The sequence below is a fragment of the Tenrec ecaudatus genome, chromosome 6 (assembly GCF_050624435.1).
Source record: "Tenrec ecaudatus isolate mTenEca1 chromosome 6, mTenEca1.hap1, whole genome shotgun sequence".
In the NCBI taxonomy this organism is placed as follows: Eukaryota; Metazoa; Chordata; class Mammalia; order Afrosoricida; family Tenrecidae; genus Tenrec; species Tenrec ecaudatus.
Genome location: NC_134535.1, coordinates 86453285 through 86468898, shown reverse-complemented (window position 1 = coordinate 86468898; position 15614 = coordinate 86453285). Strand labels below are relative to the sequence as shown.

The 15614-nt window shown below is 42.2% G+C and overlaps 1 pseudogene; it reads right to left on the bottom strand.

Moving 5' to 3' along the window:
• Window positions 1–13847: 13847 nt before the first annotated feature.
• On the bottom strand, window positions 13848–14862 carry LOC142451529 (olfactory receptor 5BS1-like; annotated as a pseudogene).
• Between the last annotated feature and the right edge of the window lie 752 nt (window positions 14863–15614).

Sequence of the window (15614 nt, the reverse complement as noted above, 5' to 3'; positions counted from 1 at the left end):
CCAGGGGCTGGCCTCCTCCATACATCTGAAGTACATTCTTGAGAGGAAGTGCCACCATCCTTGCCTTGAAGAAGCATTCTGCCTGTACTTGTTTCAGGAGATATTTGTTCTTTTGGAAGTCCATGGTACAATTCAAATGCATGTACGCCTCTTCTGTCTTCCTGTTCAATGTCCAACTTTCACACGCCTATGAGGCAATTGACTTGGGCCAGATACACCATATTCTTCAAAGTAACATCCTTGCTTTGCAGCACTCTAAAGAGGTCTCGTGCGGCCGATTTACTCGATGCAATGCATCGTTCGATCCCTCGACTGCTGCTTCTGTGAGTATTGGTTGAGGATCCAAGCAAGATAAAACTCTTGAAAACTGAAATCTTTCTTCCCTTTATTATGATATTACCTATTGTTGAGGATTTTGATCTTTCTTATATGGAGTTGCAATCCATTTACTCCTTGTTATTTTCGCAAGGGATATAGAAACATATGTCCTCAAAGAAATCGACATAAGAATAGTGTAGCATATTTACTCATATTAGTCCCCAACTAGCAACATTCTAATGCTTATCAATATATGGCCAAATTGTATATTCTTTCATACAGTGAAACACTTCTCAGCAATTTAAAAGTTGGTGAACTACTGATATATAAAACAGCTTGGATGAATCTCAAAAGTACCTGGTTGACTAAAATTCACCAAAAACTTCAGCAACTCAACATCAAAAAGACAAATAATAGGCAGAGATATCCATAGGCACTTCACATCAAAAAGGCCATTCAAGTGGCCAACAAATATAGGAAGACATGCTCATGACCACTATCCATTAGACTAGAGAGATGCACATCAAAAGTTAAGCAAGCAAATAATCAAAACCCTCCAAAAACAGCAAATGATGTTAAGGGTGTGGAGAGCTTGGAACCCTCATACACTGGTTATTTATCCTGTTACCCCCTGCCTCCTTTGGTAACCATCAAAGAATGTTTATTTCTATCTGACAAGCTTACATTGATTTTTTATCACAGTGGACTCCTAACAGCACTTGTCCTTTTGTGTGTCAATCCTGACTCAGTGACCATATAGGGAGGGTAATATACAAGAAGAAGGCTAGCACAAAATGATCAAGGCAAAGTAACACACTGGAGAGGAGGCTGAAGACTTAAAGGCAACAGAATTAAACACTATTACACACCCAACCTGTAATAACTGTAATATCAATAATCAATGAATAGATATTGAGTATAGAAGGGAACTTAGACTATGCCCATAAACATGATAGTTTTGACAGAGGGAATTTCTTCATATACATTTCCATGTTGAAACTATATTCATGAACACAGCAGAGCCGTGGTTCTCAGGCTTCCTGATGCTGCGACCCTCTAATGCAGTTCCTCATGTTGTGGTGACCCCAACCATAAAATTATTTTTGTTGCTACTTCATAACTGTAATTTTGCTACTGTTATGAATTGCAATGTAAATATCTGATATTCAGGATGTATTTTCATTGCTACAAACTGAACATAATTAAACATAGTGATTATTCACAAAACAATATGAAATTATATATTGTGAAATATGTGTTTTCTGATGGTCTTAGACAAACCCTATGTAAGGGTCGTTGGACCCCAATGCAGTCACGACCCACAGGCTGAGAACCGCTGAAGTAGAGTATATGAGGGGAAAAGTTATGAAAACGTCTTAGTCATAACCTCTTTGAGGGAACGAATTGCTGGGTCTAGGGACTCATCAGAGTAGTGTTGGAGGACATAAAGGATAATTGGCACAACAAAATCTACAAAGGCCAACAAACAGACCTTGAACTATTTATATGCTTTTTCCATTTTTGTTGGTGACTTTCTTATTGTTGTCGTTTCATTGTTTTGTTGGTCTTGACTTCCTTTATTGTTTTATTTGGCTTTGCCTGCTTTTTGTGCTGATTAATATATCAGCATGTCTATCTAGATAAGATAGGCAGGATAAATAGTTCTGAGATTAAAAAGAACGGCATCAATGGTTCTGGGAGGATACAGGAGAAGAAGAGGTCGGAGAAAGAAGGGGTGGTGTGGGGATACCAACCCAGGCACAAGGGAACAACAAGTGAACTAAAATCAATGGAGGGAAGAGCATAGGATGCCTAGTGGGGTTTAATCAAGGGCAATGTAGCAGCAAGGAATTACTAAACCTGAATGAAAGCTGAACATGATGGTGGGACAAGAGGAATGTAAAAGGAAATAGAGGAAAGAACCAAGAGGCAAAGGGTATTTATAGAGGTCTAAATACAGGCATATGCATATGTAAATATCTATATAATGAAAGGGGAATAGAACTATGTACTCATAGCTATAAGTTAAGAATTAAGGTTGCAAATGGCCATTGGGCCTTGACTCAAGTACTCCCTCAATACAAGAACACTGTTCTAACAATCTGGCACTCTGTGATGCTTACCTTCCCATCATAATCCCTGAAAACCTAATGGGTGAATAAGCAAATGTGATGATAAAAGCTGATGGTGTCTGACTATCAAAAGATATAGCACCTGGGGTCTTAAAGTCTTGAAGATAAATAAGTTCCCATCTAGCTCAGAAGCAACAAAACCAACATGGAAGAAACACACCAGTCTGTGTGACCACAAAGTGTCGATGTGATCAGATGTCAGGCATCTAAGACCCCAAACAAAATCATACCCAATGTGAATGGAGGGGGAGAGGCATGGAGTGGAGACCCAAGGCCCATCTGTAGACAATTGGACATTCCCTCACAGAGGGGTCACAGGGAAGAGATGAGTCAGTAAAGGTGCAGTATAGCACAGATGAAACACACAACTTTCCTCTAGTTCTTTGGTGATTCCTTCGCCCCCTGGCCTACTCCCCCCCCCCACCTTCTAGCATGACCTCAATTCTACTTTACAAATCATATTAGACCAGAACATGCACCCTGCTACACAGGCCATCCAGGATGGGTAAGCCCCTCAGGGCCAACAATGAGAATAGAGATACCAGGAGGATTAGGGGAGGGTGGGGGGAGAAAGGGTTAATTGATTAAAAGGCTTAATCTATAACCCCTCCAGGGGGTGAACAATTGAAAAGTGTGTGAGGGGCAACAGAGGACAATGTAAGATATGAAAATAACAGTTTATAACTTATCAAGGTTTTATGAGGGAGGGTAGGTAGGGGAGGGAGGGGGAAGAAATGGGGAGCTGGTATCACGGGATCAAGGGGGAAGAGAATGCTTTGAAAATGATGATGGTGGCATGTGTGCAAATTTGCTAGACACACTGGATCAAGGCTAGGATTTGAGGAATAAGTTTATCTGAATTTTTAATACAATGATTCCTGTATTCCTTATAATTTTCTTTACTCCTTTCCAGGCAATTCCCAATTACTCAATTTCCTGTTAGTTAATTATTATAATTTGCTTATTTTTCTTTTAAATTTTATTTATTTTTGCTGTTGAGAATATTCCCAGCGAAGCACAGACCAATTCAAACATTTCTACAAGCACATTTTAGGGACATTGATGACATTCTTCAAGTTGTACAACCACTCTCCCCTCCTTTTCTCAGTGGTTTAGTTAACAATGCTTTATATTTAATGCTGTGCTCAAATCACTGTCCCTTGATTGGCATTGGTAGTGGACTCAAGGAGATATACCCACACAGATCAGATTTTGAGACTGGTTTAGTCATACCTGTGGATTTGAGGGCTGTGCTGATCCCCCTGCCAGTAGGAAATGGGATGCTAGCAATCCATGGCACGTAGTAACATCACATTTACTCAAATAACAGCCAGTGGGTCACGGTGGTAAAGTGCGATGGGAGCAAGTGCCACAGATACACAAAGAGCTGCTGCACCTCACTGTGAGGGCAGAAATGATGGCGGCACCAGGAGTGGTATGGGACAGATTCTTTTGAATCCACTGTCATGCTTAGAGAAAGAAAACGACAAGCTTAGATACTTTAACACTTAGTGTCAGTTCTGATCTGGGAAGTAGAGCTCTCCCACCATAGCCCTGTGGCTGAATAAAATCACTCATTGCCATCGAGTAACTGCTGACTAAGAGAGACCCCTGTGGGTTTCTGAGACTGTAACTGTTTAAAAGTAGAAAGTATTTCTCTGGAGGAGCTGCTGGTGATTCCAAACTGCTGACCATGCAGATCGTAGCCCAATGCCAACCGTCACCACTACATCACCAGGGCTCCATACTGAATTCTCAAGCCATACCCAGAAGTCATAGCAATGCCCTAATTCCTGGAACCTGCGAGTGGTACCTTTTGTGCCAACACAGAATTTTGCAAGGATATTGAGATGAGATTATTTTGCGTTATCCAAGCACAATTCATTTAAATGCCATGAATAATAAATGGACTTCAGAGAGAAATATGTTACACAGTGGAGATGACAATTTGATCCTGACAGCAGAGGTAGGAGTGCTGTGTTCACAAGGCAAGCCATTTGGCAGCTACCAGAATCTGGATTAAAGCAAGGAATTGATTCCCCACCAGACCTCTGGTGAAAGTGTGACTCTGTTGGTACCTTAGAATTTCCATGCAGTGAAAGAATGGTTTCGTTGCTCTATGTTACCAAGTTTGTGGCAATTTTTAAAACCAACCATAGAAAATTAAAGCAGATTTTGATTAAATTCTACAGTCAATATTAATGGAAACAGTAGTCAAGAAACCAACAACAGTGTATTTGCACTGGACAGCTCTACCACAAAAGATTTCTTTAAAGTGCTTAAAAACACCAACTGTTTCTTTAAGGACTGTAGTGTGCTTGACTCAAGCCATAGTATTTTCAAGTGTTTAATAGATATCTGAGAGCTGGGCAATGGGAATGGAAAAATGATGAAGAATTGTCACATTGGATTTGTGGTGTTGGCAATGAATATACCATATACCATAAACTACCAAAAGAATGGACCAATCTGCCAGAGAAAAAGTACTATCAAAATGTTCCTTAGAAACAGAGTTGGTGAGACTACCTCAATTACTTTCAGGCAAGTCTTTAGGAGGGACCAGTTATTTTAGAAAGACATCATGGTTGCAAAACAGAGAAAGAGGAAAAGGGAGACGCTCAATGAGATGTAATCGACACCATGGCTTCATTTGCTGTGAGCTTGTGCAGATCCTGGCAATGTTTTATGCTGTTAGACCTGAGGTCACCTTGTGTTGGAGCACCTAACAAAAGCAAGAATACAGATTTGAAGCTAATACAAACTTTTATATAGAATCTTAATTTTAGGTAGACACAGAACTGATGTTGCTGAAAATTAAGCACAGAATCTAATTGTTTGGCTTGCAGAAACCATTCGAATGGGCTGTTTTACCAAGTTTCCTAAGTGAAAATGAGGGCACTGAGTGTGAAAGAAAGTGATTGTGAAGTTCTTCAACTTGCGAGAAGGACGTCTGTTTGGATTTTAGTGAAATTAGCAGTGTTAATTCAAGTCTTTCACTTGCCCGTGGAGTAGTTTACCCTTTAGTGTCTGAGGACCTTAGCTATCTGTTGCTTGAAAATCTTCGAATAAACTAACCTGGCAGAAGATGCCTCAAAAGGAAATATTCACTCACTTAAAATCTACCATAACTACCCCAGTTGTCATTACTCCCATCACTGGTGTCCTGGTGTGGGGTGTAGGTGGGGGTGGAGGGAGACAAGCACACCTATGACCTGGGTGGAATTAGCTTATATACCACAATTGCAAGATTTTGCTAATATATATTAACAGAAGATTGGGACCCCTGCATGGAAGTGATTTGTGAGAATGTTAGATCAAGAAGGAGTCATGTGGCTTAAAGTTGGTCTACTGTCTTTAATACAGTGTGTTTGTGAGAGGTTCTAGACTTAATATTCAAGCTTGTGTGATTAAAGGTGGTTGAATCACTAGTTTGGACCGTGAACTCAATAGTCTACATTTAATGAACCTGAGATGCTACAACTTCCTTGGTATGATGTGGAAGAGGGATTCCAAAGGTTTTGGATTGAATTTACATTCACCCCTAAGCTCCACCTACATACCATGAGAGAGCCCAATGGATACTTCACTGAAGTTCACTCAAGCATCTGAGGATGAAATTAGTTAGGGAAGGCCCCAAATTGTTGGAAATCTCTCTGTAAGTACTCTTGTAGACCATTTATGATGGTAGTATACGCCATGGCTGAGATTACCATGAACACAAATGGGATTTCAGAGTAGCTGAGACTGATGGACAAAACTTAACTGCTAAAACACCCCCCAAACATGCAACTGCCATAAGCAAGGTGGACATGTCCACTCTAAAGCAGAGCAGGGTTGTTCTGGGAATCAGAATGCTGTGGCCCTCAGAGATCTTTGGTAGTGCCTCATGATCATGGCTATCCAAGGAGCAAAATATATGAGCAGTATATTAGAATATTTCTCAAGCTGTATCATAGGAAAAACTTAGGTCAGGTACTTGACTTGAGTCACTGTAGTAGAGAGGAATGGTGTTTCACACAGAGCCAATTCACAGAACCAGTGTTTTTGCTCCAAAGTATGGTACTTGCCCTGGAGGAAGATCTTTCACCATTGTACCAAATACTATAAATCTTTGCCTAACTTGTCCCCAAGGGCATTGTGTCCATTGATAGAGTGATTATACATCAGAAAAAGGGAACTAACCAGAGCTTTGGGGCACTGGCTAATTGATGCTAATTCCTGGGGACCCAAAATATCACAGTGGTTCTCTAGCCAAAGTTGAGAATTATGTTGGTGAGGTGATAGATAGCGTCTTAGCCTAAGAGTGTTGGCTCAGGTGATCCACAATCTACTTTGTAATCTCCCTACCCCCACCCACCCCACCCCCACCAGTTTCTGAATGCATAATTGGAATAGACAGACTTGAAAACTGGCAGAATCCCCACATTGGCTTTTTAATCCAACTTGATTAGGTAATTATAGTATGAAGCGCTTAAATAGACATTTTTGAACCTTTCTTTCTCTACTAAGATAATAAACAAGAAGCAATATTGCATCCTTGGAGGAATTTCAGAGATTAATGACCCCTTAAAAATCAGGAGTGGTGACATTGATCAATTTTCCATTTATCTCACCAGTTCAACATGTGTAATTATCAAATAAATCTTGCAGAGTATCTGTGAGACTGGGCTTTCTATTCCCATAAAAAGTTAGCCTCGGCACAAATTCATGAGCAACATGAATATAAATAAAAAATTGATTTCAAGCAGATAAAATGTGACCAGGGCCTCATAGGATTAAATTTGATTGTAAAAATGATGGAGCTATTTGGAATGTAAAAATAGCAATGGAAACTTTAAAATTAAAGTTTATTGCTTGAATATTAAAAAAAATTAGTTTCAGAAACTCATAGAGGGCAGGGGCGGGGGAGGGGGGCAAACTCACAGAAAGAAACGCACGGGTGCAGTTCTACCGCATCCTGCTGGATCGCTATGAGTCAGAATGGACTCCAGAGCAGTGAGTTTGAATTTTTGGTATGACAAATTTAACTACATGGTGACTACAACTGCAGTTGATGGGCTAATGTGGGCCTTCTATTTGAGCATATAAACATGCCTCCTGACCCGTGGTATGACGCTATTAGACTGGCCTATGCCTCTTTCTCCATACCAACCTGCAAGGAGCACCCAAAATAATTTTATTTGGCTGAGCCGAGGTAACAGAATCCTACACAGTATTACTTCAGGGCTGCTCTCCAGCGCCGTGTCGTATTCCTCAAGGGTGTTAGTAATCCTCATCATTCCACAAAGAATCACTCTGGTCCACTACACTGATTACATTATGCTGATTGGATTCGATAATAAATGACTAAGTAGCAAATACCTCATATTATTTCATGAGTATGCAAATCATTGATGATCCCCACCAGAATTATTCAGGTGTCTGCTATCTACGTGAAATTGTCATTCACCAATAGTCTGGATCATGTCAAAATATGAGCTAGGCTTCAAAACGTTTATGGAAATTTTGATTACCTTTCCATTTTCCATGAATGTTTTGAAACTCCATCATCTGCCTCTCAAGGTGAAAGATAGCTTACCATTTGTACCCTCAAACCCCCCCCCCCCGCCCCACAAAAACACACTACTTCAAAGGCATTGTAAAATTTTGGATTCAGCATATATCATATTTAGTTGTGGTCATTTAACTCAGCTACAGAGTAATCTAGAAGGTTTCTAATTTCAAAGGGAGAACATAGAAAGAAAGACCTCTGCAAAATTTTCAAGCTGAAAATAAGGTGATGTATTATTTGGGTATTGTGACCCATACAAGCCAATGATACTCAAGATATCTATGGCATTTATGAATGCTAGATGGGGTCTTTAGAAAGCATCAGTAGGAACATAAAAATAATCACTTTACCCTTAGGATTGTGGAGAAAATCTACAGTATCCGGCAAATTTTTACCATTGATTAAAAAATAATATTCATAGAAGGAGCCCTCATGGTGTAGTGGCTACTTGTTGGGCTTCAGTCTGCATGGTCAGCAGTTCAAAACCACCATCAGCTACTCTGGAGAAAGACTGGACTTTCTACTCCTGTAAACAGTTACAGTCTCAGAAACTCAGGGGGTCAGCATTTGGTGAGTTTATGGTGAGTTTGCAGTGAGTTTGGTTTGGTCTACCCAACCCTGGACCTCCGATGATTACTTGGTCTGAGCTTCCCATCATGAACTTGGCATAGTCTGATAGATGGAGTAATAAAGTTAGGCGGATGCACTAACCATTTAGCATCACAAGGAGATAGCACTTCCCTCGGGGCAGTGAGTTTATATTAACAGAGGAGACACAACTCAAGAAAAGAAGGGGAGAATGTCTGCACAATTGAAAGAACGTCATCAAGGTCACTGAATTGGCCACAGAGACATGGTTGAGTTGGTGTATGTTTTGCTTATATGAACTAGAACGAACCCCTGTAGCTATACTTCTGACTCAATCTCAAACTTGCAGACCCACAGCTGCTCACATAGAAATACCCTCTGGGAGTAGCAGTCCCTTTTGATTTCCCACAGTGGTTCAACTTGCATGTCCCCCTGCATATCCACTCACAGATTATTGTCCATTATTAATATTACTGCAGGATTGTGGGTGTGGTAGGGCTTAGCACTGTTGTCTTTAACTTCATCTACCTCTCAGGGTGTTTCTATGGCTTGGTCCTATTATGCCAACCTCCTCCTTCATATATATTGTTTTTATAAAAAGTAAATTAATCCCAGAGTCTGTTTTCCCTCATTCATGAGCTCTAATAGGTATGTAACCACAGGTTCTTCATCCTCCTTTCTAGAGACCCTTTACAAGCCGGTCTCTGGAAGACCAGTCCCAGGAGAATCCGATATGCGAAATGAAGTAAGAGGCTGATTATGTTCTTTAGCCTGGCTCTTTTCTCTGAAAATATCAGTACTTTGATCTTTTTCTAAAATAAGTAAACTAGGAGTGAATTCCAAAGGATACAGAAGTTTGCTTTATAGTTCTGAAATATTCAATATGGAATTACACTGAGAATATGGACTTATACATTCTATTGTGAATTTAAAATAATACAGCTCTCCTATAATCTTAAAATTTTTTCTGTCTCTCCTTTCATTTTGTTCCCATTAAGTTTTTTTTCCTATTGAGCTTTTAATGACTTGAAAATTAGAAGTTTAATAGTAAAAAGATGCCCAAAGTTGAAAAAAATATATAGTATTCCCAGATATCATTTATTATTTTTAATGTAAGGTCTGGCTTTAAATCAGATAGACAAGAAATCAAAAACACACAAAAAAGTTTACCTGTTCTTCAGGCCTGTTAAGGTAAAAATAAGCATTTTACACATTTCATTAGAGGAAGCAGGTAGATAAAAATGCATTGTTGGTATGTCTTTAGTATAAGCCACAAATATCATATCAGAATATTAATTTGAGTGATTGTGTGTCATCATCAACCTGAGAAGGGGGACTTGGCTGAAATGGTACTTACACACTAATCTCAGAAAGTCAACACTAAAAATGTCAGTGCCAACTAGAGAAACCAGAAGAGCCAGAATTAGGCCAGAACTGTCGGAGTGAGAAGCATCAGATTCGTTAATTATTATTTAGGCTAGAGGCAACTTTTGGTCTTGAATATACATCAGATTAAATTTCTCCAACAACACTCTTTGTTAAAATAACTAACATGCTGAGTTAAAAAATGGTTAGGTTTTCAAGCTGACATTAAAGGAAGGTGGAAGGACTGACAATCCAATAGAGTTCAAAAATGAAGAGCAAGCAGAAACCCCAGAACTTAAGCAAACACCAAAAGCCACATAGGGACAGGGCACAGGAAATAAATGCCAGGGACCATGCAGGATAGGAAGTTTAATAGGAGAATCTTAGGGGGGAGAAATCTAAGAGAAAAACAGAGTGAGACTGATACTCAATTGCTTGGACAAATTCCAGACGCTGGATCTACACTGTTTATAGCTTAGTAACTATCTGTTTGTTCACTTTTAAACTGTGTGGCTGGGAACCATTTGACTTTTCCTCTCTGTGCCTCAGCTTCTTCTCTGCAAAATGAGGATTAGAATAGTCCCCATCTCACAGGGTCAGGAGAACGATGGGGCTTTCAACTCCCTTAAAGAGCTACACTCTCTGAAATCCGCAGGGGCAGTTCTACCCTGTCCTATAGGGTCACTATGAGCCTGAATCCACTCTGTGGCAGGGAGGACTCAGGGATTGTTCAGAACAGGAGATGGGTTATATGAAAGTTCCTTGAACAATAGTAAACACTATATGGTTGTGAAAAATAAGGAACCACAGTGTAAAGGTGAATAAGAAGGAATCCCTCAGAAGCTAAGCAAGGTGGAGCCTGGCGAGTACTTGGAAGGGAAGAATGCAATCTGTGACAGCGTCTGGGAGAAAACTTGGCTATTTTGACATTGGAAGCGAGTAGCAAGAGGCAGGGATATTTCCCGAGACATCACAACCACAGCCAGTGCTCAGGGAATTTGGCTTCTGAAATCAAGCTGTGCTTGTGGCCTCAAATGCGTCAAGCTGGGAACTTAACATAGGGGGCCCGTCCAGGACACAGGTAACGCAAGTGTGTGTCCCTTCTGTGAAAACAGAGCTTCAACTGAGCTCACACCCTGGCTTGCCACAAAACACGATCCAGCAAGGAAAGAGTCATGTTCAGACAGGCAGAGACAGTCTGTTACCAATAACAGGCTGGCGCTTAAAAGAGAATTCTAGAAGGTCAAACTCTCAAGGAAAAGTCTTAAGGATAGGAGACAATGATTCCCGGTGGTATAAAAAAAGGCGAGTGAAGCTTTGGTAATTTATGGGTAAATTTAAAGAAAAACTGACTGTGTAAAATGGCAACAATAATATATAGCTTGTGGGGGAAATGAAAGAAGGAACATAGTTCTAGGTAGGAATGGATTGATGTTGCGCCTGGTACTGATTCCACTGGAAGTCTCCTTTGGTCTTTCCGTTGTTGTTGGCCCGTGACCACGGCCACGACCATCAAGTCCATTCTGACTCCCGGGCTCCCTCTGTAGGGTTTCCAAGGTTGCAAATCTTGACAGAAGCAGAAAGCTTCCTCTTTCTCCTGTGGACTGGCAGGAGGGTTTGAATCACCAGCCGGCCTTGTGGTGAGCAGTCCGACACTAGACTGATCAATAAAGGAGGCGTGACTATTGTTGATTTTTAATGGAGAATGCTCATCAAAAGAATGAGCCGCCAGAGGGGAGGAGAGAGAAAGAGAGGGAGATACAGAAGATATGAGACAAAGAGGACATATCTACAAGGATCCAAATGGATCCCAATATCCCCATCGTCACTGTGATGCAGGAGGAGCAAACTCTCCTCTGAAAAGACCTGGTTTTCAGACGGGCCAAAATGGCCCCAGTGCAGCCACCCGCTGCTTACAAAAGGCGTCCCTAAAACACAGGAATAAGTAATGCTAAGTGAAATCAGTCACTCAGGGAAAACACATACAGGACGATTCTAGTTGCATGACGTTCCAAACGGGGGACAACTGAAGAGTCACATTTAAGGATCACAATGAAGTGACCAACTAGGTAACGTAATGAGAACTGCAGGGCTCCACGCAAGGGTTCCTCTCGGGTGGGGGCAGGGTGACGTGAAGAGGGACGGGGTGGGGCTCACATCTGTCCACTCAGGGCATAAAATGCACAGTTGGTTTATTGATTTTTATTTTGTAAGTAAATTAGACAGTGTAGCTTTAACAAAATCTGTCAATCTACCAGAGTCTATAGTTTTAATAAAAACACAGAGAGGGACAGGGGTCCTCAGGAAGAAGGAGAAAAATAGTCTTGTAGCCAAATGGAAACATACAAGTCAAACTCGCTGCCCAGGACTCCTGGCAGCTTGGACAGCCAACCGACCAATTCTGGAAGCAGACAGATCTCAGTGGAAAGCACTCTCATCCTCATGCAGACTATTGCTTCTCTCTTATAGCCTCGCTGACCGTGCTCTTTGGGACAAATGAATGAATTCCAGGCAGGCACCCTGGCTGTCTGACGCCCTTGGGTGAGATGAATGAAACCTGTGAGAGTTGCTATTCTAGAGCACCTACCCTTTGACCTGTGCACTCTTTGAGCCCCAGCAGGAGCAGTCCAGCTCTCTCACACACCATATCCTCAAATAGAGACGAGTGCCTCCAACCGGCAGTCTCACGAGGGTGCCAACCACTGTGATCCCTCATCAAACAGTGCCGTCCTGACTCCTTTTCTGACCAGGCTCCCGTCCATGCTGGGCTCTTCATTTTGATACATTAATACTCCGTTTGCCTTTCACCTAAGATAGTCGTCACAAGCATTACTTCCTCTAAAACATAGATTCCCCAAAAGGGAGTCTATCACTCCCTTTTCAGGAAGCAAATGACTCCTTACTCCCATGGCAATTAAAATTTCATGTACCATAGTCCAAAATTGAGGATAAAATGTGTGCATCTGGCCAAGTGGGGAAACAAACTCCAAACTCACCACAATCAAGTAGGTACTGACTCACAGCGACCCTGCTGGAAAGAATAGAACTGCCCCAGGAGTTTCTCCCACTGTAACTGCTTATAGGAGTAGAAAGCCCATCTTTCTCAGAGCACGGGACGGTTTTGAACTGCTGACCTTTCCGATCACAGCCCAACATGGAACCACTATGCTACCAGAGCTCCTCAGTTGGAGAAACACTGGTCTCAAACAGCGATTTCATTCTTCAAATTCAATGTGATCAGTCAAGGTGTGTGCGCACTTGGCCAGGCTGTGATCATCAGTGCTTTGGCAGATATTTAATGGTCCTCCGTGGCATGATTTGACAGAAGCAATCAGTTGAAAAGGAGAGTTTCCTTGGAAGTATAGCCTGTATCCAACATCTATGGTTATTCTGGCAAGGCTGGTTAAACCTGCCTCTGACTGGGCACCCTCTCACCTCTCGTTCTTGGGATGTGAACCAGCATCCTAGGACCTGACTGCAGATGTGGAAGCTTCAGTCTCTGCAAACATGGGAGTCAGGAGGTATTCAGTCTGGGACTTCCTAGTCTCCACACCCATGTGAATCATTTCCTTGGAATAAATCTTTCTTTGTGTATGTATATCTCTATATCCACAACCATATCTATCTATCTATCTACCTACCTATCTATCAATTATCTATCAATCATTAGCTTTGCTCCTGTGATAGACATTTGAGGTTGATGACCATCCCCAGACACTTGAGCATGCCTGATCATCTTCTGGTGGACTTGTTAACACACACATGTTGAGCAATGTCTCCACAGTTTCTATTTCAGTAGCTCTGGGTTGGGACCAGAGAATCTGCATTTTTGGCAAGCTCCCAGGTGGTGCTTTTGCTGCCAATTTGGAAAAGATCCTTTTAGAAACTCTGACCTAAAATGTCCTTTTCCCTTGGAAGGCATTTCCATTTCTAAAGAGCCCTTCTCCCCTCTCTCTGAATGACCCCCACAGAGCGACTCTTCTCCATGAGGAACCTGCTATCTGCCTCAGCATCCTCTGCAGTGCTGCCTTCACTTCCCGGTTCTTGAGGCTGTAGATGAGGGGGTTCAGCAAGGACGTGATCACACTGTACTGAAGGGAGATCACTTGCTCCAGCAGGGAGCCAGAGGGAGGGCTGAGGTACCTGAATAGAGCTGTCCCATAAAACAAGAGAACCACAGTGAGGTGGGAGGAACAGGTGGAGAAGGCTTTGCCTTGGCCCCCAGAGGATCGAATGCTCAGGATGGCAGAGAGAATTCTGCAGGAAGAGAAGAGGATCGGGGAAGGGTCAGCAGCCCCAGCAATGTACTTGACCCAGACAGAAGCAATTGATTGGCAGCTGGATCAGTGCAGGACAGGGGGAACAATGAAGGAAGCTCACAGCTGAAGTGGGAGATGATGTTGGAGCCACAAAAATGTAACTTTTGGATGAAAAGATGATTCACCAGTGAGTTCAGACCCCCAAGCACCCATGCTGCACTGACCATGGTGATGCAAAGTGGTCCGTTCATGATCACAGAGTAGAGCAGAGGGTGGCAGATGGCAGCGTAGCGATCATAGGCCAAGGCGGAGAGAAGCCTGGCTTCTGAACACCCGGAGAGAAGGACAAAGAAACTCTGGGCGATGCAGCCCCTCAGGGAGATGCTTTGCTTCTGAGCCAAGAAGTTCTGTAGCGTCTTGGATACCGTGACTGAGGAGAAGCAGAGATCCAGGAAGGACAGATGTCCAAGGAAGAAGTACATTGGGTGTGGAGGTGAGAATCATCTCTAATTACCAGGATCATCACCAAGTTCCCCATCAAGGTCTGGAGGTAGATCCCCAGGAAGAGTACAAAGAGCAGAGCCTGAGCACGAGGGTCAGCAGACAGCCCGAGGAGGATGAGCTCCGTGATGACAGTATGCTTATTCATAGTCGTTTACAATTTCTATCCCTGGAAGGAAATCAGTGCTACCTCATGACACAGGTCAGTCAGCTAAGAAATGTCTAGTGATCAGACTATCATCCCCTTCCCAAATCATCCTAAGCAATACAACTTTCACTTTCCAATTAGAAAAGGGAAACGGAAGCGAATTCCAACGGTGACTTTCCAAGTTTCTTCCCCTTGGCCCTCCTCCATGGCGGTCACTAATTCTCTTAGTGAATACACACACATCTTGGGAACGTAAATCAGATTGCATGCTTTGACCATTAAGAGGACATAGAGATGTTCAGTTGAAGCTCTTTATAATATTCTTCTCTTGGTCTGGAAGTCAGGAACTTTAGAACTCATCTTATCTGAGACACTCTGAGCTTTGGACAAAGAAGTGGAGCCAAAAAAACTCAAACCATACCCAATGCTGTCAAATCGATTCCAATTCATCGTGACCCTGTGTGACAGCATAGAACAGTTCCCCTGGGGTTTCTAAGAATGCTGATGGCTACACAGGAAGAATGCTTTCTCTTTCTCTTTCAGAGTCGCTGGTGGGTTCAAACCACTAACCTTGGCCAACTTGCATTTATCAGCTGAGTGCTTAACCATTGCCCTACTAGGCACCATCTATGAAGTGGGTAAGAGGCTTGAAACATACTGCTAGAGGTTGGAAGGGGCTTTCCAAATGGTCCAGGATCCTTTGAAGGGTACCTTCCTTTCTTCCCATACAGCCACGCTAGAGAAGTATTTTG